Raw genomic sequence first — 23850 nt, 5'->3', positions numbered from 1 at the left:
CTGGTTGGTTGTGGTGTTTGGTTTGTGGGTTTTTTGTTTTGTTTTGTTTGTTTTTTTTCTATCCTGGGCCACTGTCATAGCCATCCTTGCCATTATCCCAAGAGAGCTGGGTGCTATGTGGCTGCTGCCCCCTGAGGGGCCTGTAACCTCATACACAGTTCACAACTGTGAAGCTGAAAACTCTGATCTGTAGCTATAATATGCTTACTTCATGTGATGTGGTAGAGAGGCTAATGTGGAGTAGTAAAGGAGTATCAGCTGCCTTGAGGCCCCTGCGAAGTTATCCCTGAGAGCTCCAGGGGAGAGAATAGGGCCTAGGTGTAGAGCAGCCTTTTTCTGTGGTCATAGGTGGGTCCCCCTGGAGTCAGTGGTGTGATTTGGCTTGTGTAGGGGCAAATAGCAACATTCTCCTTTTGGATGATGGAAGAGGGCTGAATAGTTGATATTTACTGTACTCTGAGCTTCTTTATTGCAGGCAGTATAACAAGGCACTGTGGCAGAAGCACCTTAATGTCTGATGTTTTCCAAATACAGTGTTTGATGCTTTTCCACTATAGTGCATAGTGAGGCAGTGAAGTGTTTTACACCTAGCAATGTGAAACACTCACTTAATGTAGAAGTGACTGTTATTTCCTTCCAGATGGAGAACGGAAGTTACAGTGATTAAGAGCTGCTGTTGCTTTGACTTATTTACAGGTTTGAGTGTTTAGGCTGTACTTGGACCAGAGTTCCCAAGCTTATCTCACTCAGATCATGAAGAATAGCAGAAGACACTGCTGTAGCTGTGTGGCTAAAACGGTATGGAACTTGCAGCGTATTTCAGCCAATATCCTCTGGAGAGGGAAGAAATAAAACCTTAAAGTGGTAATTGTAACCAAACCAGTAACAAGGATGTTTTTCTTTAGCACTAATCTAAACTCCTTGAGGGCTTCAGGTAGGTTGGACAGTCTTCAAGGTGACTATGATATTAAACATGTGAGTAAATGGACTAAACCACAGCTGCCACTGGATGATTTGCGTGTATTCCAATGTGTCGCTCAAATAAGAGCACTTATATTTTTCCATTTAATGTTGTGTGGGTTTTTGTGCTTTTCTTCTACCTAGTTGGAGTCTATAAAGCATGTCTATTATTCTATTGCTGTGGTGACTAGTTATGAAGATAGTCTACGCACTTAATTCTTGGTCTTGCAAACTGCTGAGCATGCTAGATCTAATAAACCATGCATATAGTTCACTGATTTACCCATTTAGCTGCAGTTACACATGCATATGAATAGTGTGCGAAACTGAAATCGCATTACTGGGAAATCCACATATAAACATATCTTTTTGAAAAGCAGTAGAAAATGTTGACCATTGCTACTCTTCATTCTTGAAGGAGCTATTGAACATTTTCAATTACATCAGCTGGGTGATTTTAATATCAATGTTAAGGGTATTAATATCAAATGATGTAGTTTGCTACTGTGAGCAATATGATCATTTAAATTAATGCCAGGGAGATCTTTACTCCTTCTGCACCAAAGTGCATAGTAATCATATCCAGAGCTATGCATCTTTTATATGTTCTAGTTCATGGGTATTCTCTCCCGGAAAATTAATGGATATTGGTTTCTGCAGTGCAACTGCATCTTTCTGGCAAGTTCTAATTTTTGTAATGTAGAAACATAACGATAACAGGGTGTGCTCAATAAAGTAGTGTTAGCAACTATGTTCAGAATATACAAATCCTGATCTAAAATTGAGATTAGAAAGAAATGGGTTGGAGGTGAGGGTGGCAGTGGGAAAGGTCTCCCATTTCTATCAGTGCATTACATTTTCAGATGTCTGTGATGAGGAGGGTAGGAAACCTCAGTCCGAAGCAGACGTGAGGAGCCTGGGGTCCAGGCATATGGCTGTGAGCTATATGAAATGAAGCTGTAAGCTATGTTTTGTTTTTTGAATTATTGAATGACTACAGAATGTGTAAATGATTACCAACCATGTCAGAAAGATCTTCCTAGTGAGGAAGAGGTTTTCTACCTTTATTATAATGCATTTATACTACTTTAGAAACTCAATCCTTTATTTATAAATGTGCAGTAGTATAATCTTAATACACTGTAAATGGTGTTTAGGTTACATCCCTTTAAAAAAATTTAGTTTGTGTTGATTTAGAAGTGCTAGACATGTAGAAAATCCTGCAACAGCTATCACATGGTATCTATTATTTGGTGCTGTTGGATGTAGAAGTATTTCTAAAATTTTGAGTTATTCTGATGATATTATGTCTGTGGCTGTCTATGTTATGCTATGCTGTACCAGCAGCGGTTAAAAAAAGTGCACATTAGCACTACCTACAAATACACAAAACTTAAAAATGCATCTTTTTGTAGGCAGTTTTTTCCAGATTATAATGTATAATTTCAGCTTAATATTTAATAAAAGGAAAAAGCGCTTAACAGACATTTGTTGTATGCCTTTGGTATGAGTGAAGGAATTCAGTAATGCATAAGGGAATTTCCTTTTATAATGTCACTTTATTAGCTAATTTGCTCAAATGTGAGAATTAATGGCAATTCAGCTGCAAAGTCTTAATGGCCTAATCATTAATTTGTATGGGAGTTACTCTAATAATAATTAGAGAGAACTCATTTGTTATTAATGTGGGGGCAGTGAGCATGTCATTAAAATAATAATCCAATTAACATGCATTAAGTGGAAATTTTATAGTTACCCACAGCATGAGTGGCTGCTGCTGTAATTTGGAAATAGTATTTGATCAGATCTCTAACAGCTACTGCCTGGTCAGCCTGGCCTCTGTAAAGGATTGCCTGTAAGGTTGTCACCATAGTTTGAGGCTGGGCATGCGTTTTGTAGAGATGCTGCCCTTCATAACCCCCTGACTCGGTACAAGCAAATGGTTTACAGCATCACAATGGTTTGTCTTGAGCATCTATATTTGTAATCTGACAGTGTTTACTCCTGGTTTTGAAAGCTCATGTGGTATGCTCTGTATATGGATGATCAATAACCCAAAATCCTGTGTGTTTTGAAGCACAAGCCAATGAATCATATCAGATGTCAGAAACTAAGTGTGCTAAGCTGGTGGCAGGAAGGAGGAGCCAGTGCTGGTTGGCCTTTGTGGCAGCTTTCTGCAAGTTTCTGCAGTGCTTAGTATGCCTCTTGAGAGGCCACAAAAAGGTAATTACACAGGGAAGTATAATGATCTTTCTAGGTAGATATCAGAGACATGAAGTACTGACCAGGGCAGGAGGGAAGCGTAATTGGTGGATTAGAAACTTTGTATTGATAATTTGGTAAAGGAGTTTGTGCTCCACACTATAGCAAGCTCCTTGATACCATGAGGAAAGAGGAGTTGTGAGAGGACTCTGGCCAGCCTGAAACAGGCTAGCCACATAGGGGCAAATTCAGGCAAGGAGAAGGTGCATTTCATAACTAGTTTACTCTTTATGTTTGTAACTTGGGTATTTAGTGAATGCAGTTAAAAAGGTCCTACTGTTGTGCTGGGGTTACAGGTTTTTCTGATACTGTATTAAATGTATGAAGCAAAAATATAAAAACATGTATTTTATTATGGGTATTACAAATATAATAAATCACGCGGAGAAGTTTTCTAGGAAGGTAGTTAAATAAAAAGCCTGGATTTGGAATCTGTCCTACTGAGGCAGAGTTGGAAATGGAGCCTAGCTGCTGCCTGGACCTGTTTGGCTTGATAGCCTCTAGGAATAGCAAACAGATCCACATGTAATAGACTGCTCAGTGGATGGCTGGGTAGGCAGTAAACCGTATCTTCCTCTGAACTATTATACTGTGGCAGGCTTGCTGCAATGATCTGCGTTGAAAGTTCGTTTTAATAAAGAAAGAAGTCTCCCCAGTCACTTAGGGGATTTAGACCTGGCTCTAGGCTTGCATACTGCACTTAATACTTGGACTGCTTGCCAGAAGCAGGTGTGGACCCTTTAGGAAGAGCTGACTGGCAGTGGCTAAGAAGAGCATAACAGATAATTAGTTCACCTGCAAGCAAAAATGAAATGACCTGTTGCCTTTTTTGTTGTTGCTGTTAACTGGCTGATCGCATTAAATGCAATAGGAGCTTCTGGGTTAGTCATTCAGTGAAACAATGATGTAATGGCAGGCTTACAACTAGATTTGCTGGCAGCCCAGTTCTAAGTACCAGAGGTGACTGCATTATTCAAAATCCTGTGCTGTTATAAGTTGGTACAGCACTGTTAACTAGACGGATAAGTTGCTGTTATACTACAGAATGTAGTTGAATTTCTTTTGCATTGTTCCTGATCCTCTCTTATTTATTTAAAGGGAAAATTACCTTTATTCAAACAAACAAAAAAAGCTTTCAAATGAATGTTCTTTTTCTGAAGTTATGTCTTGTGATAGTTAAAATCATGAGAGCTGCTGCAGTGGGTACCAATGCTGTCTTAAGTGTAGTTACTGATACTTTCAGCGGGCTGTTCAAGGAGGGAAGTTGTGATGTACCTTTTGCATTACAGTAGATAACAGACTGTTTGGAGTGGTCATGTAGCCCATACCTTAACAGGAGACAATCTTTTCTAAATCTAGACATATCTAGAAGATGACTCTGTTTCCAGCAGTTACTCCCCTGTGACCAGATGTGTGCTGAATGCCTGTCTTTGGTCAGGACACCTTTAAGTAAAAGAGGTCACAGCTGCATACTCTACTGATGGGCACATGCTTTGTGTCAGCTGGGAAGAGAAAGGTTACTGTATTAGTGTGGTTTGAGGTGTCTTGCAATGACAAGTCCACCTGAAATGTGGGGGTTATTGCTATTGCATTTGCCTAAAGCCTCTCTGGCATTTCCCTGTCCTGAAAGGTGAAGCAGAATATTGTATTAGCACAGGATATCAAACAGGAGTTGTGCAGTTGCTTGTCTTATGTGAATTAAACAAATCTCCGAACCTGAGAGATTTTCTGGGGAAGGTGTAATTTCTTATTCTGGAGGAATAAAAGCAAAGGAATATGGGACATTGGAAGACTACACTACTACTCATAAATAATTGATAGAGTTGACCTGTGGCAAGACCATTTTTAATAAAGACTGTTAGAATCCAGGCTAATAGTGTCCCTGAAAAAGGAATGAAATACCCACATAAACTCTTGCTGTTTCCAGCATCCATGCTGAAAAACATGAGCTAGAGGGCTAAAATTTGGGGAAGCTAATAGAGGAAGAAATAATGTAGAAGAGTCATAAATGTTGATCTGTAGCTGGTGAAACTGGTGTCTGAATTAAAGCGACATGTGCTGCCTTGTTGAAATTTTTAACTTTTTCTGATAGAGATACATATTCAGCCTTGCTGCTTCTATTTTCCCATATGATACCTTTTTTTTTTTTGTCCAGGAAAAGCCAGGCTAAAAATCAGAGCCTTAATATGTTAAAATTCTTCCAGCCTTTCCTATGGATATGATAAGTAGTGAGGAAAGGGTGCACAGGATGAAAAAATAGGCAAGGGGGATGCTAACCTCACTTTTCTGAGGCTAGCAGAGCCTGTCAGATCCTCCTTATCCTGATGTTAAATATATGCTTTGGGATAGCACCTTTACGGTGAAACTCCGTTTCCCTGTGCCTTACTAACTCCTTATATACTGGAGGAAATGATATAGATTCAGGTAAGTTTGAATAGGGTGCTCTGCTAGTGGTGGCTGAGCTAAGCTAACTGTACTGTAGCATTGATAGCACAACATGATGGATCCTACATCAATACTTACTTCTTGTACTATTTTGAACTGTTCTTAGTGTCTTGAATGGCTTGGGATTCTGTGTTAGTCAGATCTCTTGATTTGACAAGTACTTAGGAAGCAAAGATCATTGCAACTATTGTTTGCAGGTATTTAAAGAATGACTGCATTTAAGGTATAGTGTTTATATTTGGAGGTGGGCTGGGCTTCTATGACTTCTGGAATATAAGCAATAGCTCCTTGCTCATATTTGGCGATACTGTAACAAATAATGATGATTACTCTGACTACTTTTCACTTCACAAAGTCTGATCAATGAAAACACTTTTATGTTAACAAAGGAGACTTGACACGGTTGTACTTAAACATGAGGGCCAACCTCCTTGCAATCCTTACTTCCTGTGTTGTGGTGCTTCAGATCTAATCTGAAGGATTTTGTGTAAGAAGAGCTTGAACATAAACATGTGTTCTTAGGTTAAAGTGGCATGTTAATGCTGCCGTAATTTAGCAACAAGGTCTGTGAACAGCTTTCTCTGACTGTATGGGACTTCTTGTTACAGGAAGGACCCTGGAAGTGAGGCAAAGTAGCCGCCCTGCGGTTCTGCACCAGTACCCCAGGGAGCTTGTTCAAAGTTGGTTGTATGACTGCAGCGTGTGTGTATATATGAAAAATAAAACTTGCAGAAAAGCAGCTTTGAAAATGGCAGTGAGAAGGATGACAAGTTCTATGTCAGTGATTTCTTATCAACTACAGAAATTTCATTTACTAACAGAATGCAGCTTTGTTAGTAGGGCTGGCTTAAAGGCTGGCTGGCAGTGTTTTGAAGGTAGCAAGTCAAATTTGTAAAGCCTTCTCAACACACTTTGTGCTGAAAAGCATGTTAAACTGTGAATGCTTTACCAAGTGCTGCATTGCACGAAGGCAAGAGGATTTATTGCTGAAGAAAGAAGAAATATTGACATAAACTGAACAATAAGAGTCAAGAGGATAGGTGGTCCCCAGGTGGACTAAAATGTTTCTAGATCTGTGTGTCAAACCACTTGGGTAGTGCAAAAATTCAAAAATCATAACTGTGTTTTCATGTTTCTCATTCAAGAGGTAGGTGGTGATATTCAAGTACCTTGTTGTTGACCTAGGAACAGTGTGGCTTTATTACCTGTTTCCTTCTGCCTTTTAGATTTGAGAGCAAAGTAGAGAGGAGACTCTTCTACTAGGACTACCTCACTTCTGGAGAAAAGTACTTGAGAGAAGAGGCTCATCTGCATCAATCCCATGTGTGTTCTATTAGGCTGAGTAGAGATACAGTATCCTACTTAGCTGAAAGAGATAAGAGCATTGTTCCTCCTGCTGTATTTATCATACCTCTCTATCATGCTCCATGAATGCAGCAGTAAAAATACTTTTGGTCCTAGCTTATTAGTATTTGCAGCAGCAGAAGCAAGTACATCTTGGAAGTGTGTAGCATAAAAATCCTCCATAGCAGAGGACTTTTAGGTAAAATTGTTGTGAGGATAAGTACATGCCATTCTATAGTAACCACCCATAACTCCTCCTCAAGCCATCTGTCAACTAATTTGCAGCTAGATCCTGAACTACTTGCTAAAGATTAGGGAAAAATTGAGAAGAAAGTGTTAGATGTAGGCCTATCTTCTGCCCAGGGAGTCTTTGAAAATCATGTGTAGTGTCCAAGGTTAGACCAAAGGTGACTTTGCAGGCAGCCATCCATATCCACCTCCTATGGAAATTCATAGCCTTCAGGTGAAGCTCTGGTGTCTTCGTGCTGGTCTCTTAAGAAGCTTGTTTCTGAACCTCAGTTTTCACTGCTAGATTTAATGTAGAAACTAGAAGGTTTACAGCTCTAACAAGTTTATGGATGTGCACTACAGGACAACATTGAGGGCGACAAAAATGATCAGAGGGATGGAGCACCTCTCCTATGAGGAAAGGCTGAAAGAGCTGGGGTTGTTCAGCCTGGAGAAGATAAGGCTGTGGGGAGACCTTATTGTGGCCTTTCAGTACTTAAAGGGGTCTTATAAGAAAGATGGGGACAGACTGTTTAGCAGGGCCAGTAGTGACAGGACAAGGGGTAATAGTTTTAAACTAAAGGAGGGTAGATTTAGACTGAACACAAGGAAAGAATTTTTCATGGTGAGGGTGGTGAAACACTGGAACAGGTTGCCCAGAGAGGTGGTAGATGCCCCATCCTTGGAAACATTCAAGGACAGGCTGGATGGGGCTCTGAGCAACCTGATCTAGTTGAAGATGTCCCTGCCAATTGCAGAGGGGATGGACTAGATGACCTTTAAAGGTCCCTTCCATCCCAAAGCATTCTGTGATTCTATGATTGCTCTAAGAATAATTTTGGTGATTCAGACCAAGCTATTTAGGACCAGTGTAAAAGACTAGCATCCTTTAATCTGCATATCAGGACTGAATGTGCAGAGATAGTATTTAGGCAAAGTCATAGAAGAAGAAAAAAATAAATCAGGTAAGCCTTTGTTATTCACAACCTTTTATGGCAATACATTTCAGTGAAGTTCTAGATAGTGTCAAAAAGTACTTTCTGAATTTTTACATCTTCTGTGATAATAGAAAAAATAAAAGGCATGCAGTAAAATTATGAAAAACTAGTTATACCTTGTTGTAATACCATGAAGAGCTTCACCCTCATATCCTCTTCTCTCCATATGACATGTTTCTAGTCTATAATCTAGCCTCATATAGGAATTAATACATATATTTCATTATTGTTGTTCTTCCTGTACTGGCTTAGTGCTGTTATACCCATTTTGAAATCTTGAACCTTTCCAGTTCTCCTTATAAGATTTGCTCCATGAATTTATACAGAAGACATTAATATGCCACTTTATTCCCCATTGTTCTCTATTCCTCACAGCATTTTTCAGTTCACTTCTGAATACTTTGAATAGTGCATGTTCCAGCACAGGTCCATCTAGGACCACACTAGTAAACTTCTTTTATCATGAAAAATTGCTTTTCTTCCTGCTTTGTTGTTTGTCTTTTAGTTGGTTATTAATGCTTGAAGACTGTTACCTTTTATCTGCAACAGCTATACCTTTTTAAGAACCTTTGAGATATGTTGACACAACTCTCTGAAAATCTGAGTTTGCTTTTACCCTTGTCCACATGCTGTCTGACTCTTTCAAAAATACCCAATAAACTTTGTTTCCTTCCTTTGGCAGAAGTATGCCTCTTCTTTCAAAGTTGGTTTAGCCAAGATATCAGATATAATGCAGAATTACTATACAAAGCTTTATAGAGTGTTATGTCAGCATTCAGAGTAGGTGATGGGGTGGGGAGTGTTACCCTTAGAACTGTGTATCTGATCAAAGCCTGTACAAAAGCAGCCAAAACTCAACTGATCCTCTTTCCTTTTACCCCTTACCATTGTGATTTGCAGGTTTGCTTCTGCTAGCACCTTTACTTTGGGCATCTTGCTAGTCATATCACATACTGTGAGGCAGCTGAGCACTCTATGGAGGACTTTTTTGTGGGCTTCTCTATAGTTACCCAGGTTCTTGTCATCTACCAGCTGCCTTGCTGTAAAGTTCCCAGAGTAGCCTCCAAAAAGCTTTTGAGAAACACTGTAATGCAGAAGAAACACCTGCGTTCTTAGTGATGTGTTCTATGCAAGCTGAATAAATAACCAGAGTTAATTCAAAGGTGTTAGAGAAACTCATCTCGGGTGCTGTTACAAGAACATGGAGCTATGGGTAGTAGTTACACTTAGCCTTAATAAAAATTACTGCCTTTGAGTGACATACTCAAGATTGTCAATCTAGCAGAATCCCAAGACCTGAAAACTAATCACTCTTAGAAAAAGTACCTGGTTGTGTACCGAACCCTTTGTAGCTTGCTGTCTGCTGAGGACTGGATCTGATTGTCAATAGCATCAGGCTTCAGTTGCAAGTTTAAATTTAAATTCAGTCTAAATGTCTGGCTGGGTAAGACACCTGGATGCAGAAAAGCAAGGCATTTGAGGCTCATTTGAAAATGGTAATAACTCAGGTTTATCACTATGTGGTTTTTTATCCATTAGTTCATCAGTTTCTGGTGGTACTGGAGTAGTAGTATATGTTGTTCCTTATCAGATTTGTTATGCAGATCATGTCTTGCTGGTTTTGGCATAAGGCACTGTTTCCCTGGAGACTCCAAAGGCTGACTCTGTCCTTGTCTGCTCTGGGTTGGAAAAGTCTGTTTTCTGGTCAGATGCTCACCAGTATTTATCTTAAGTCCCAAAACACCTTCAGGTTGTGAGTCTGATCCTTCTTCCCGAAGAGACAGTGGCCAGAAGACTGAGCTTGCCTGCTTGCTGTGTTCCCCAAATGGCCTGTTGTATAACTGGCCAGAGCTCTGATCACTTCCCTTACTCATCTCATGAGGAGAGATGACACTGACATCACCTTGTCACATAAAAAAGAAATAGCTTCATCAAATACAGAACAGCTAGATGTCACAGTCCTTAAGATCTTTTGGAGTCTTGGCAAATGGTCACATCTGCCCAGTGTCACAAAAAAAGAAAAGTATATTATTATTTCAAAGACAGACCTTTAATTGAAAAGTAAATTATAATATTATACCTTCTGGCTAAGGAGGATTTCTTATGTGTGTGTTTTGCAGTGAATATTGATATTGGCAGATGTTTATCTGCAGGAGAATTGATGAAACATCTTTCTAGAAGAAAAAGTAATTTGCTTACGTGCAAAACCAGCATGTTCATTTGCCCTTGGAGGCAAGTAAGGAACCAGCCTCTTTGATACGGAGCTATTTTTGTCTTCCTCTGAACACTGCTTATTGTGCATTATGCATGTTTTTTAAAAAATGCTGTCAGCAGATACAGCCAGCCATTAACCTTAAGTGGTTCCTATTTAAAGACAGCACCTGTAGTCAGTTCATTCAATTGTGTGGGACAGAGGCCTTAGGTCACTTGCTGATGATGTCAGAGACCTGATCCTGAAATGGCACGTCAGCTTTTTACATCCCGCTCTGTTGGGAAGAGTACAGCTCCATGCATCTGGCAGATACTTTGGTGAGGGTCTTCCTGTTCTTGGTGCTGCAGTGAGTTTTTGCAATAACATCTTTTTGTATAATAAGCATAGGAAGAGAGGACTTGTATATAAAGCCCTAGATCAAGTGGTGGAGGGAACAGATTTGCACCTCTCAGGCACAGTGCCCTTGGCAGAGAAGGAATAGTGCTCCCAGTTAATACAGCATATTTGCCGCTGGACAATGGAAGCCTCTTCACAGCACAATCGTCTCTGCAGACTAGGCAAGATCTATGTTGAGGCCTTCTGTCCTGCTTTGTAAGGCTAATGTAGCTGGCTGAGTATTTTTAAGGTAGTAAAGTTTAAGTCACTCTTTAGAAAGATTTGTCTGGAGGCTGATATCCATATTACTGACTCACTGTGAGAGCGGATGGTGAAAGAGGAAAGGGTGAGCAGTTAGAGAACTTGATCTGCCTGAGCATTTGTTGTCTAGGTTTTGAAAATACTGTTAGTTCCAATTAGAGCAATCTATTCAAATTTGTTCCCCAGCGTTCTGTTTTACCTTGTGTTAACTACATTCATGGTGTAGACTGACAAGATGTTTAGCAGTCCTGGCAGAATTGTGACTGATGTAAACAATTCCTGTCAGCATATGTTGAATAGCTTACATTTGTCAAAGTCAATCCATCCTGGTCTCTTCCTGTCTGCATCAGTACCAAAGGAGAGTCTGTACTTGTAGGAATGAACAGCTAGTCAGTTTGTGGGAACTCTGTTATTCACTGTATCTCCTGAACTATATTTGCTGCTGCTTTGTTGAAAGTATGCTCTTGTAAATTTAGAGGGGGGGAAAAAAAAACAAACCTCCTCTTACCATTTAGAACTCTTTTTAGTATAATTCTGATATTTTAAATTTTTACTTGGTACGCCTTTTCAAATTTTCACTTGGCATATGAGCAGTGTCTGCAGCTAACTTGTTTGGTGGCTCTCTACCTTGCACCAACTGAGATACTGACACAATGATTAAGAGACATCTGTTTGTGCAGAAATATTTTGCTCCAAACTGCTTGTGTAAAAATTTCAGAGGGATGAAACAGTTTTGTCTTTACAGATACTGTGCCTATGCACATGAAATATGAACAGGCTTTCAAAGTGTTTGAGAATGGACATTTTGGTAAATACATTGTACTACATTTCTAGCCAATATAATCTGAAAGTCCTACCAACTCAAGTCAGACCTGGGCTGCTTAAAGCTATCTAGAGCTCATTTTCAGGGGAAACACATTCTCAAGTGGCTCATAGCTCATTTCCAGGATAATATGCTTTGAGTCTTCCCTGTATGAAGTGGAATGTTATTTTATTTGCATTCAGCAGTTGCCTTCACTTCCAGGATTAACTTGAAGTCAATGCATGTACATTGTGGGCTATCAAACTCAGGGCATCCAGACTGAGGAAATAGCTGGTAGTCCTGTGGTCCTCTGCCTCATGGCTGTGTATGAATTTCTGAGATCTTCCTGAGGCTGTCAGCTTTTCAGGACAGGCTGCAGCTAGCCTGAGCTCTGACAAAGGATTAGCAGAATAAATGTAATCTTAAACAAATTTTCTGTCAAAAAGAATTTTTTGTCTGATACTATTTGTAGTATCAGTGTTACGCAAGTGGATGTAGAGTGGAAATAGGCTCCTTTGTCACTGTTTAGCAACTGCTACGTTTTTGCTACCAACCTGGGAGGATACTGTAGTGTCTGCTTATTTGAGTTACAAAAAATCGCAAGTTTCTTTGGGAAATTGTATTCCACATACTAATGCTCTAGTTCGTATTCTGCCTCCTCCTCAATTTGTTAAAATCTTAACTGGAAAATTTAAAACTTCCTTCTCTTGCTGTAGAAGTTGCTTTTCCTCAACAGTGGATAGAGGTGCAGCTAGTGTTTACAGATGTTCTATTGTCTGGCTCCAGCATATCTAATTCATCTTGTGGTTTGCAGAAACATGGTACTGAATCATATAGACCACTTTACTACTTGCTTTTCCCCAGCTCTGTCATCAGAAGAATTGAAAGTGCACTGTCATCAGGCCTACTAAAAGTAGACTTTTCCTCTGATGCTTGTTGAAATGTCATTGTACTTCACAAGTTGACAATCGTCCTGGTAGTGGTCTGTTTCTGATACAGAGAGACAGGAATTGAAGTTATTGGACTAGTGTATTGCAAGATGCCTGTGCCTCTGCAGAAAATGACCAGATTGAGATACCAAGCTACAGGACCATTTCCTGGCATATACAATGGATAGGAATGCTTGTATCCTTAGTCAAGTGGCACAGCTACATGGGATAGAAAGAAGGTCTGGTAATATGTTGGGTTTTTTTTCTCTCTGTGAAACTGAGTTGAAAAATTTAATAACAGTAGTAGAATTGGCTGTAGGCCTGGAGTCACATTTATCTCTTTCACTTGTGGAAAAAGCTTATTGATTATGATAAGTTACTGATCTTGGATGAATTAAATAAACATTTCCCCTGTTGCTGGAGAGCAATGGTAATTATTTTCAGGACAGGAAGACTTGACCATGGGCAGAAATTAGTGCTGTGCCACTAGCCCTTTATCTTCATCATGAATAATTCTCTTGTACTGCCTGCTTAGGAGAGAAGTCTGTTTTCCTCCCACTGGGTCCAACATATTGCAGTTCTCATGTTGTACCATGTCAGCCAGCACATCCTCCTGTCCCACAGCACAAAATGTTGTCGTCATACTGCTCACTGACTGTGCCAGTTGGCTATGTAGTGAGCCTGGGACAGCTAGTTCAGTACTGTCACTACATACAGCTATATATTGAGGGAGACGGAGGTCTGCAGGCATAAATGTAGAGAATTTTGCTAAATTAACATCGTTCATCATGTAATTTTTCAGTCGAAACTTAGGAACTTAGGGAAAGAGTTGAGCTGGATTTGAGCATTTTTGCTTCTAAAGTGGAGGAGTCTAATCAGTCAGTATGATGTAGAACTTGGCTGAGAATAAGTTCCTCACTGAATCTAGGTGATGCTCTTAAAGTAGAGTGGAAAGAACTAGTGCAGTTGTGTTAAGATCTCAGATTCTCATCTTGAATATGGTGTACAAGTTTTGGTAAACTTAGAGTTGAAGTAGCATAAGAATAAATGAGGAGAAAAGCTGTTAAGATATTAGAGGGAACAGATCTGATTAATGAAGAGAACATAGTCTTGTTTGAAATGTTTAGCTTAGTGAGATGAATGCTGGACTGTAAAGCACTAGGGGTAGCTGAGAATGGAAGAGGTGTAATGAAGGGGACTGGTAAGAGATGGCCTAAGAGCATGCAGGTGCAAACAAGTATGAAGACATATCTGTTGCCAAGTTAGAAGACTCCTACCTAAGGGCTGGTTGACTTGGGAACAATTTTTTCATGGTAAAGTGGCACAAAACCAGCTGGTTGTAGTGTGGAACATTTAGAGAAGCAGCTATATTGCATGGTTGCCTGAAACAACAGGACTAGTGATCCGGGAGCACTCATAGTACAGTTCCCCTTTATCAGTGTCTCTCGGCTACAAGTTTTACTTCATTAGGTTAAAAATTGTAGCTGTCTGTTGCCTGGACTACAGTTAGTTTTGTTGTATGAGCGGTGAACTAGGGAATAGTTTAGTGTATCTTCTAGTAAGCATAACATTTAAGACATAGGAAGACTATCACCCTGTTGTAGCCAGAGTTAACACATCTTTCAAATACTGCAGAAAAAGCTACTTGAGTAGTTCTGCTGTACTTGCTCTCCTTCTTGTAGAAGGAAGAGCTTATAAATTTGTTCTGCTTCCGCTAACTTCTTTCTAGTGTAAGAGAAGCTAAGGAGAGGGTAAGCGTCTTTTATCTGCTGCTTTCAGGATGGAAATAAGGACCAGAAAAGGGTGGTCTGATACGAGTATTAGACACTTGCCTGATGTTATGTTGATCTCCTTTTGTGAGCAAGAGGAACTTGAAGCCCAGTAGAATTCCAATTTGAGCAGCAGCTCTTCCTCCTCTCACTCTAGGGTCTGCTAGATCCTTGGGCTGTGTTGATGCACTAAGAAAAGATGTACTTGACTAACTCTTGCTTGTCCAATTCTGGGTTTGTGTGTTCATCCTTGAGGTCTAGGAAGCACAGCAGTTCAAGCCTGCTCTGTGTGAGTGTGATTTTAGTGGGTTTGGACCTCCCCTATCTACTCACACTGCATGGAATTTGCAGGTATCTTGCTACTTTTTTCCTGTACAGATCACATTATTGGACTATTTCAATGACCCATCACAACTATGTTGCAGAAATTATTCCTCTACTTACAGATTCTCTTCCTTTGTTAATCATTGTAATTGACTTGTATTTGCCTTGATAATTCATATACTGTCAGATACAGATACACTCTATACCCTCTTTAGCCATCTGTCAAGGATATTTTTCTAAAAAAACCTCGAACTTCAGTCTGTACACCCTGATAGCTGTGACAAAGCTTGCTGCAGAGCAACTAATACCTGTGAAGGAGGTCAGAAATTCAGGGTTTGACTTGAGGTTTCCTTGTCACCATATGCTTTCTTTCAGCATCTAGGTCAAACTGCCTGCAGAATTATATCAACATCCTATGCTTATACCCTGGCACCATTCTTAAACCTCCATGACCGTTGAACCTTTCACCATTCTCAACTCTGTCTTGCTGTGACCTCAATCACTGACTGTTCAGATGACTACATGTGTATCACTTCCTAATCATTGAAATAAGATTTCCAGATTCTCCTCTTTACATTTCTCTTTATCATTAGTTTTAATAATTGTGCTCCTGCGATATCTGTTATTAGCCTTGTCACTTCTCTTCTAGATAAGCTGGTCTGTTGGTAATTTATTAGACTGAATGAGTGGAGCACCTTTAAGATATTACCTTATCTGGATCAAAACCAGGGAAAGTATTAACTCATCTACTTTGATCTTTACTACATCAGTTCAAATAGGTTAATGAAGTTATTGGGCTTTTTTGTAGTCAGCACCTATTTTTGTGTACTACAGTTTAGGCCTCTCCCAACTACTTCTCCATATGGAGAAGTGCTTAGAAAGTAGCTTCAGCTTCTGCATAGGTGAGAACTGCCCAGTGTTTCTTATTGCCCCCTCATTTCACCAACCAATTGATTAGACCATCGTGTTGTCAGATGAGCTTGTTATTTTGGTTTGCTTTTTCTGCAAGTACCTCTGCACTCTTCCCTTTCAGACAAAGTGATTATTCTAGCTGAAAGCTGGAGATGCTTTCATTTAATGCAAAGCTTACCTTAGCTTCAAGGAGAAATTTAAACAGTTAGCCCTGAGTAACCAGACACCACATTGAAAATCAGTCATTGTTTAACAAGGGCAAGTGCTGGATTTTGCACCTGGGACATGGCAACTCTGGATGTACATACAGACTGGGGAATGAGAGGCTGGAGAGGAGCCCTGTGAAGAGGGATCTGGGGGTTCTGGTCGACAGCAAGTTGGACATGAGCCAACAGTGTGCTCTGGCAGCCAGGAGAGCCAACCGTGTCCTGGGGTGCATCAAGCACTGTATTGCTAGCCGGTCGAGGGAGGTGATTGTCCCGCTCTACTCTGCACTGGTGTGGCCTCATCTTGAGTATTGTGTGCAGTTTTGGGCACCACAGTACAAAAAGGATAAGAAACTACTAGAGAGTGTCCAGAGGAGAGCCATGAAGATGGTGAAGGGGTTAGAGGGGAAGCTGTATGAGGAGCTGCTGAAGTCACTTGGTCTGTTCAGCCTGGATAAGAGGAGACTGAAGGGAGACCTCATCACGGTCTACAGCTTCCTCACAAAGGGAAGAGGAGGGGCAGCTGCTGATCTCTTCTCCCAGTGATAGGACCTGAGAGAATGGCAGGAAGATATGCCGGGGAGGTTTAGGTTGGACATTAGGAAAAGGTTCTTCACCCAAAGGGTAGTGGAGCATTGGAACAAGCTCCTCCGGGAAGTAGTCATGGTGTCAAGCCCGACAACATTCAAGAAGCAATTGAACAACGCCCTCAGACATATGGTATGATTTTTGGGGTTGTCCTATGCAGGGATCGGAGTTGGACTCGATGATCCTTGTAGGTCCCTTGCAATTCAGGATGTTCTATGATTTTATGATACACAGGCTAGTAAAACCTGTTAGTTCCCTCTGCTGCTGCTAACATGACCTGGATTAAGATATGCTAACTTCATTTTCACCTGTGGTGTTTTTGGCAGCAGTTGGAGCAAAGCTCAAATTGCATTCAAGTATGTGCACGATTCCATTATTAGCTGTCAAATTACTAGAAACACTTCTGTGGCAAATCAGAAAGCAAATTTACAGTGCTACTTCTGATTAGCCAAAATTAGGTTGGCTTCACAGTACAAGGTCCAAACCTCCTCTTTCAGAAAATACTTGCTACTTGAGGGATGATTCAGGAAACATACTACGCTGTGGTAACTATGTATGGCAAACTATTTCTGATGCAGTGGACCTAATCAGCTGTGCATTGATGAAGAATCTCAGAAAAATCTACTTGTATCATGAGTGTTACTATTTATGTATATGGAATGTAATAGTGCTGAATCAGGAATGCTGTACTACAGAAAGTAAATTTAGATCTTACTGTATAGAATGAAGTGAGGACATTGAAACCACAGACTATCTTGTCAAGAATATTCTTCTTTCATGGTATCTCTGAGGCTTTATTTAACAAAGATTCTGTAAAGCCAGGTGCTTCTTAGGATAGTAGCCCTTTTTGAATGAACCTTGGCCTTTGCAATTGTCAAGTAAGCACCCAAGCCAGCTATGTCTGCCCAGTTAAGGGCAAACCTTCCAAAGTCTAGCTGGGTTGCTTGAGCTCTGCAGTCAGTACCACGCTGCAGGTTTTGCTAGGAGTGGGAGTTTCTCTTCCTGTGGCTTTTCCTGGGTTGCTGCTCCAGGGAAGTAAGTCAAGGATTCGCAGCTCCTCTTTCTGGTATGCCTACCGTTAAAACTAGTCATATAAATAAACTGCTGCCTTCAGTGGACCCATGATGATTCTTGTTACGGCTTGTGTATGCTTGCAGGAAAAGTTTGTTAATTTGCATGTGTGTAAAGTCAAACCATTGTTTCAGCTTAGAAACAAAGGCAGCCTAGGGACAGAGTTTACCACAGTTCTTATTGGCAATATTGTTTACAATTTCAAAAAATGCTTGTGATATCAAATCATCGTTAATTTCCTCCTAGCAACACAACTAGTCTCCTATAAATTCTGAGGTCATTCTTTGTACATAAGAACATAATTTTGACTGGGGTCGAGTCTCATATGCTGAGGTAATAAGGCTATGTGTCAAAGGCAAGGGTAAATTGATATAAATTGGTATCAACAGAAGCAAGCTATACAGTCTGCTGGGATCTGACACTGTTCTGTCACTGTAATCACAATTTTAAGATATTCTACCTGTATATTAATACACATAACTCCTCTATAGAAAAATCTTCTGAAGGTAGTAGTCCCTTCTTTCTGTAGCTAGGCAGGGGTTGGGGTGAATAGTTGCTTAAATGTGGAATGTAGCTGCTGCTGTTTATGAAGTATCTGTTTATCTTGGATTCCCCCAAGGAGACCATATTGCCATGAGGGTAACCTGGCTGGCTGAAGAATTGCAGCATTTTGGTAACAAGGGAATGCGCCATGCATTCTTGGATCTAATCCTAGCTTTACCTTTCTGTTCCCATAAGATTCAGAAGTCAAAGCTAGTTCAAAATTGATTTCTGCAGGGAGAGAAGTGTTTTTTCATGCTTTTCAACTCATTTGACTACAGTGTAGAGTTTAAGATTCCTTTCTGATTTTTCTAGGGAAAGCAGCAGCAAAGGGATAAAAACTGGAGTTTGATCTCTTGCTGGCTTTTGTTCTTTATTGGTATATTTCTTATATACAATTTCAAGGGAAATAAATCTGAGAATTTGCGTAGAAACTGGTAACTATTGGTTTTTGGTCTGAAAAGAGAACTAGCATTTCTAATAAGTGTACAAACCTTGGCCTCTGGCAAACTTCAGTGCAGCTGCCCATTAGGAATGCTTAAAATTAAGGAAGAATGTTGCTTTGAAAGAGGCCACTGTTAAAACAGTTTCAGATAGTATATACTCCAAAGGATATTGGTTTGTTGGGGAGAGAACACGGATAACCAATATCTCTGTTGGAAGGCCAAATGTTACCTTATTCCATGATTCTGCCTTTCCCTGATACTAAGTGGGCAGTGATTTCACCCTGCAGTTTTCTAGAGGCCCTAGAGGTCAGAGGCAAGTAGCATGGTGCTACTCACTGCTGTGAATGGAGTTCGTAATTGCTGAAGAGCCAGTTAGTTGCCAGCCATGTGGAAGTAATGGCAAGGGAAGAAGGCTTAGCCTTCTGTTCATGTTTAGTGCCCTGCTGTGCTATGCTTTTTTGGCACAAGTGATAGCCTACAGGCCAACGTTGAGTATTTGGACGTGTGAAGATTTTAATAAGACAGCCTCTACAGCACTGCAGTGTATCAGAGCAACAGCATAAGGGTTCTAAATACTTCTGATTATTTGTCTAAATACATCTATGATAAATGGTTTAAAATATGTGGAACTCAGTCTTTCTCAGGTGATCTTTTATTGATTACCCCAGGATAGCACAGAAGTCCTAGTTATCCCTATAAACTAACTACCCATGTGCTACTTTATTTTGTTAGTGTTAGTGATGTCAGTGCTTGGTGATAGTCAATGCAAGACTACAAAGGATTGGTAAAACCATCTGAGATACAAGATACATGAGAGAGCTGTTGAAAGGAGTTAAGAAGTAAGGATAAGTTGGGAGGTCTTACTATGAGGGAAAACTATGTAGTACAGTATGTGAGCATTCATCCATAGCCTTGTTTTAGAATTTGTCTTTGGGAGTTGCCTGCTTTAACACTTAACAGCTCTGCAGCATTCTTTCAGGTTCTGCTCAATTAATGTTAACAAGTTGTCAGCCTTCATGAGAAGACAGAACAATGCCTACAAGGCAGGCTTTTTTTGAGGAATTTGTGTACATATTCTTCTAACCAGAAAACATGGGCAGCAATAGTGAGCTCTGGTGTATCCCCTTCTCAGATCAATGAAATAAAATTCTCTTCATTGCCTGGTTTATATTAGAAGCAATTGTTTAGTTTCCCTCACCTTGAGACCAACATATACTGAAACAAGTCAACAGCCCCCATCAGGTTAAGCCCTGGCAGTGAGGTTATCCAACAGTACTAGGGGAGGAGGGAGAGGAAAGATGTAAAATAAGAATGTTTTTTAGTGTGTGTTATAAACCCCTGCTATCCTAAAATTTGTAGAAGACATTTGAAGATAAAAATGATGAAGTTAGAAACAGCATATGGGAAACTGATAAAACTGTAAGGGGTAGGCTGTTTATAAACATCACCTCAAAGAGAGAAGAGTCAAGTCTAGAGTATATGACTCAGCAGGCAAGTAGAATTTGCTAGAGCTATGGAACAAATCGGTTTAACCCTCCTTTCCTCTGCTCCTAACAATTCATGCCCCCCTCCTACCCCAAAGTGGCCTGTAATTCCTGGCATAGAGATTTGGAGACAAAAAAGTGCTTAAGAAAATAAGCAGAAAAGGCATTGTTTAATTCATTGTTCAATAAAAGAATGAACAAAATGGTTCAATGCTTTTCAATTCATCTTCAGTCTAGAGCAATGGTCATCAAACTTTGAACTATACATGAAAATGAAAGCATTTAATATAACGTCTAAAGAGTCTAGTTGGACTTGTGTTCTAAAGCTATATGGTAAGCTGTGCCTCTGCAACAGTAATGTACATATGCAAGAGTATGTTCATCGTTAAAATGGCAAAAAATTCTACCTAATAGAATCCATTCTTATCACTCTTACCTTTTCAGCGATCTTGAAGTTACAAGAGAATGATGTTCTGACATGTAAATCAGATATGTAATGTGAGTTTGTCTTCTCACCGTGATGGTATGAAACTAATTTGAAACTTCTGAATGTGGGGAAGGGTATGTGGAGGAGATCCTACATCTTGATTTTTGAGGAAGTTCTGAAAACTTCAGTTGTTTCTGAGATATACATATCTATCTCTAAGCAACTGTAAAACTAAACAGTGGTTTAGATTTTATCACTTCTTTACAATGCCTTTCCTGGCTAGCATTTAAAAAGTGGAATTTCACCAATACTGTACTAATGGTGGAGTCCCATTTGATAAATAATGACTATATTGTATCTCAGAAATGGAAGAACATTTACCTTGGCTAAACCAGCCTATGAGTAACTACTGCTGAAGACACATCTCTTGCCAGGACTAATGTCTTAAGTTGGGCTTTTATGGTTTGTCTTTTATTCCCCTTGAATGCCCTTTTGACTGCCTCGGAAAGGGGCTTTACTTTCGGAGATAAGTCTTCTGCTATAAACCTGCTGATTCTAGCTGCTGTTTTGTTTTACTTTTAAATTTTGTTCTAATTAATAAATAATCTAATCATCTTTTGAATTTTTGAAGTAATAAAGCATTTGTCTGTTCACTAAGGAAAAATGCAAGGTACTGAATTATCCCTTCTTATTTAAAAAAAAACAAAACACCTTTGCTGCTACTGTTAGGAGTAGTAGTAATAAATAGATAAAAGCTCATCTGTTAAGTTACTAAAGCTGTCCTGGGCAAAATGATTACCAGATTCTGATGTTTTGTTGAATTACCTTCACCACTGAACTTTAAGCAAAGCTCTGAAACAGCTTCAGGCTTTCATTGTACAAATTATGCAACCAGACTGACCAAAATAATCAGTGAAACTCTTGAGACGACTTCTGTAAAGTGGCCTGGAAACTCCTGTGGTAACTGAGAGGTTTTGATTTTGTTATAACTGACCAAAGAAAAGCACAAGGACTCTAAGCTGTTGCACAAACACTGAACAAAGCAATATGCCTGTCTTTCTAGGGAATGTTTTCTAGCCAACAGATAGTAGCCCATACATGCAAAAGTGTTTCGAGTCCTGGAGTACCCTGGAGCTGCCAAGGTGCTGGTCTCTGACTTCTGAAGGAACTGTGCCTGTTTATCTGTGGTTGGAGTCTGACTTGGAGCATGTGGAGGTGGGTGTCACTTTTTTGTTAATTTGGCTTCCACCAAGTAATACTCTCCAGTGAGGTGCGAAGCTGTTTCAAATGAGGAGGCAAATGAATCTCTGCAACAAAAGTAGTTGCTGAAATTCACCAATTTCATTTCCTTGACTGTGACACTGAGGACTTGCTCTATTATGCTGATATTTATTGCCAGATTTTTTTTTTAAAAGCAAAAACAATGTTACACTGGCCGAGAGGCATGGGAATTTTGCATTGCTCCTCCTACTCCCACAAGGAAGGAAGAAAAGTAGCAGGGCAAATGATTAGGATATCCATGAATTCCAAGAACATTAGGGAAAGAGGAGATCAATGGCATCTGATGAAATTTCTTCACTTGTATGACCTTAACACTTTGAGGCTTTGTGCAGTGTGTTATTAGAAGGTAGTGTGATAAGACAGAGAAAAATCACTTGCCTATTTGTGTATTTTCTGCTGTGCTGCTTCGTTTCTCTGTTTCCACTCACTACCACCTTGTCCCTGTCTTCTCTTTTCACAGAATCTGAGTGGAACTCAAACTTAATGCTTGAATCTACTTTTTTGAATCAGCACTGATTTCTGTCAGTTAAGCAAAATGAAATTGAACATTCCTGGCACTGAAAGTAATGGACCAATTATACTGCCTGTTCCCACTGTATTTGCTGCAGACTGCAGCATGCTTTCTCTGTGCAGTCATTTTCTTAGTTGCATGGAGGGGACAGCTGGAATGAGAATCCTGCTCTGGGCTGCCCATAAATCTCAAGGAGAGAGATTCTTCAGGGAATGGTTTTGAATGCCTTAATTAGTTCTCTTCAGTATCCTTTTTCTACTGACTGCATGAAGTCTAACATCCTGGGTTATGGTGTCAAGGCTCCTGGCCCGTGGTGTTTCTAAAATATTTCAAGAGTTTAAATAAGAAGCCTTCCAAACTGTGGAGAAGAGATTCCTTGAAGGGCAAGTTTTCTAGAAGTGCCATCTTAAGACCAAGACCTGTGATCCTGGAATCAGAGGAGATCAGATTTGAATTCTCAGAAATCTTTTTGTGTGACCTTGAGTAGGTAGCTTAAGGCCAATCCTCTAGTTGTTGCCTTGCATTGCAAGTAGTGGAGTTAATGAACAGCAAGCTTTTTGAAATGCCATAGTAAGCTGCTGAGGACATACTGTGCTATTAGCAGTACCTACCTTAGTACAACTCATGCTTACTGCAGTCTTGCTGATTTGATACTGCTTCCTTCTGAGAGGATAGACCTTAGCGAGAATTTATGCAATGTATCTTCCTAACATTCTTGCTATATAGCTTCTTGCTTTGTCTCAAATGCTCTCAGGGTTCACCCTAAATTTATGAAGTAATAAAATGATTAATAGAATACCTGAAGAAACAGTGTAAGGGAATTGTTTGGTCTTTGGGTATTCAACATCCAATCAGACAAAACTAGGAGTAGAAAATACCACTGGGGAGGGGGGAGGGGGTGTATGTGTGAATATGTGAATATATATAAAAACTAAATATAATTTTTTCATTATGTTAGCTGAAGGGCCTAATTTGCAAATGAAATTTGGCAAGCTGACTCAGGGTCCTGTGCAAATGTACTGGTTAAAAAACAGAAGGGGATTTTCCGTCCTGTTCAAGGCATCAGACTGGGACAGCCAGACTTAGTTTATTTGCCTCAAATTCTGACTGTTAAAACTGGCATAACAGCACTTTCTTCCCTCAGAGGGATTTGTGAGAGAGATCCAATAAAAGATTACGGGTCTTTGACATGATAATACAAGGTACCTATAATAACCTATCCAAATACCTGTTGTTCTAGTGGGTTTATGTTTATTATATGTATGATTGCTCTGTAAATGTGATAGTAAGGGAATAAAAAATATGTTCTCTGAATAGTTCAAAATATTTCTTAATTTACACAAATACATCTTTGCACGAAAAGTAATTACGTGTGATTAATAAATCCTTTTACCTCTATAGAGTAATTATGGAACATTCCAAAGGGATAATAATAACTTGTTATTTTATGAAACAGTTTAAACTGCAACAACTAA

General features: G+C 39.8%; 1 long non-coding RNA gene across 1 annotated transcript; it reads left to right on the top strand.

Moving 5' to 3' along the window:
- Window positions 1–696: 696 nt before the first annotated feature.
- On the top strand, window positions 697–22531 carry LOC148050864 (uncharacterized). Its single transcript, XR_015700385.1, has 3 exons — window positions 697–798; window positions 21647–21798; window positions 22325–22531. It is a non-coding gene; the product is annotated as an uncharacterized LOC148050864 (long non-coding RNA).
- The last annotated feature ends 1319 nt before the right edge of the window (window positions 22532–23850 follow it).

This window comes from Nipponia nippon, unplaced genomic scaffold, assembly GCF_047370975.1.
Source record: "Nipponia nippon isolate SJK-2023a ecotype South Korea unplaced genomic scaffold, ASM4737097v1 scaffold_7, whole genome shotgun sequence".
Classification (NCBI taxonomy): Eukaryota; Metazoa; Chordata; class Aves; order Pelecaniformes; family Threskiornithidae; genus Nipponia; species Nipponia nippon.
This window is presented reverse-complemented; position numbering and strand designations above follow the sequence as displayed.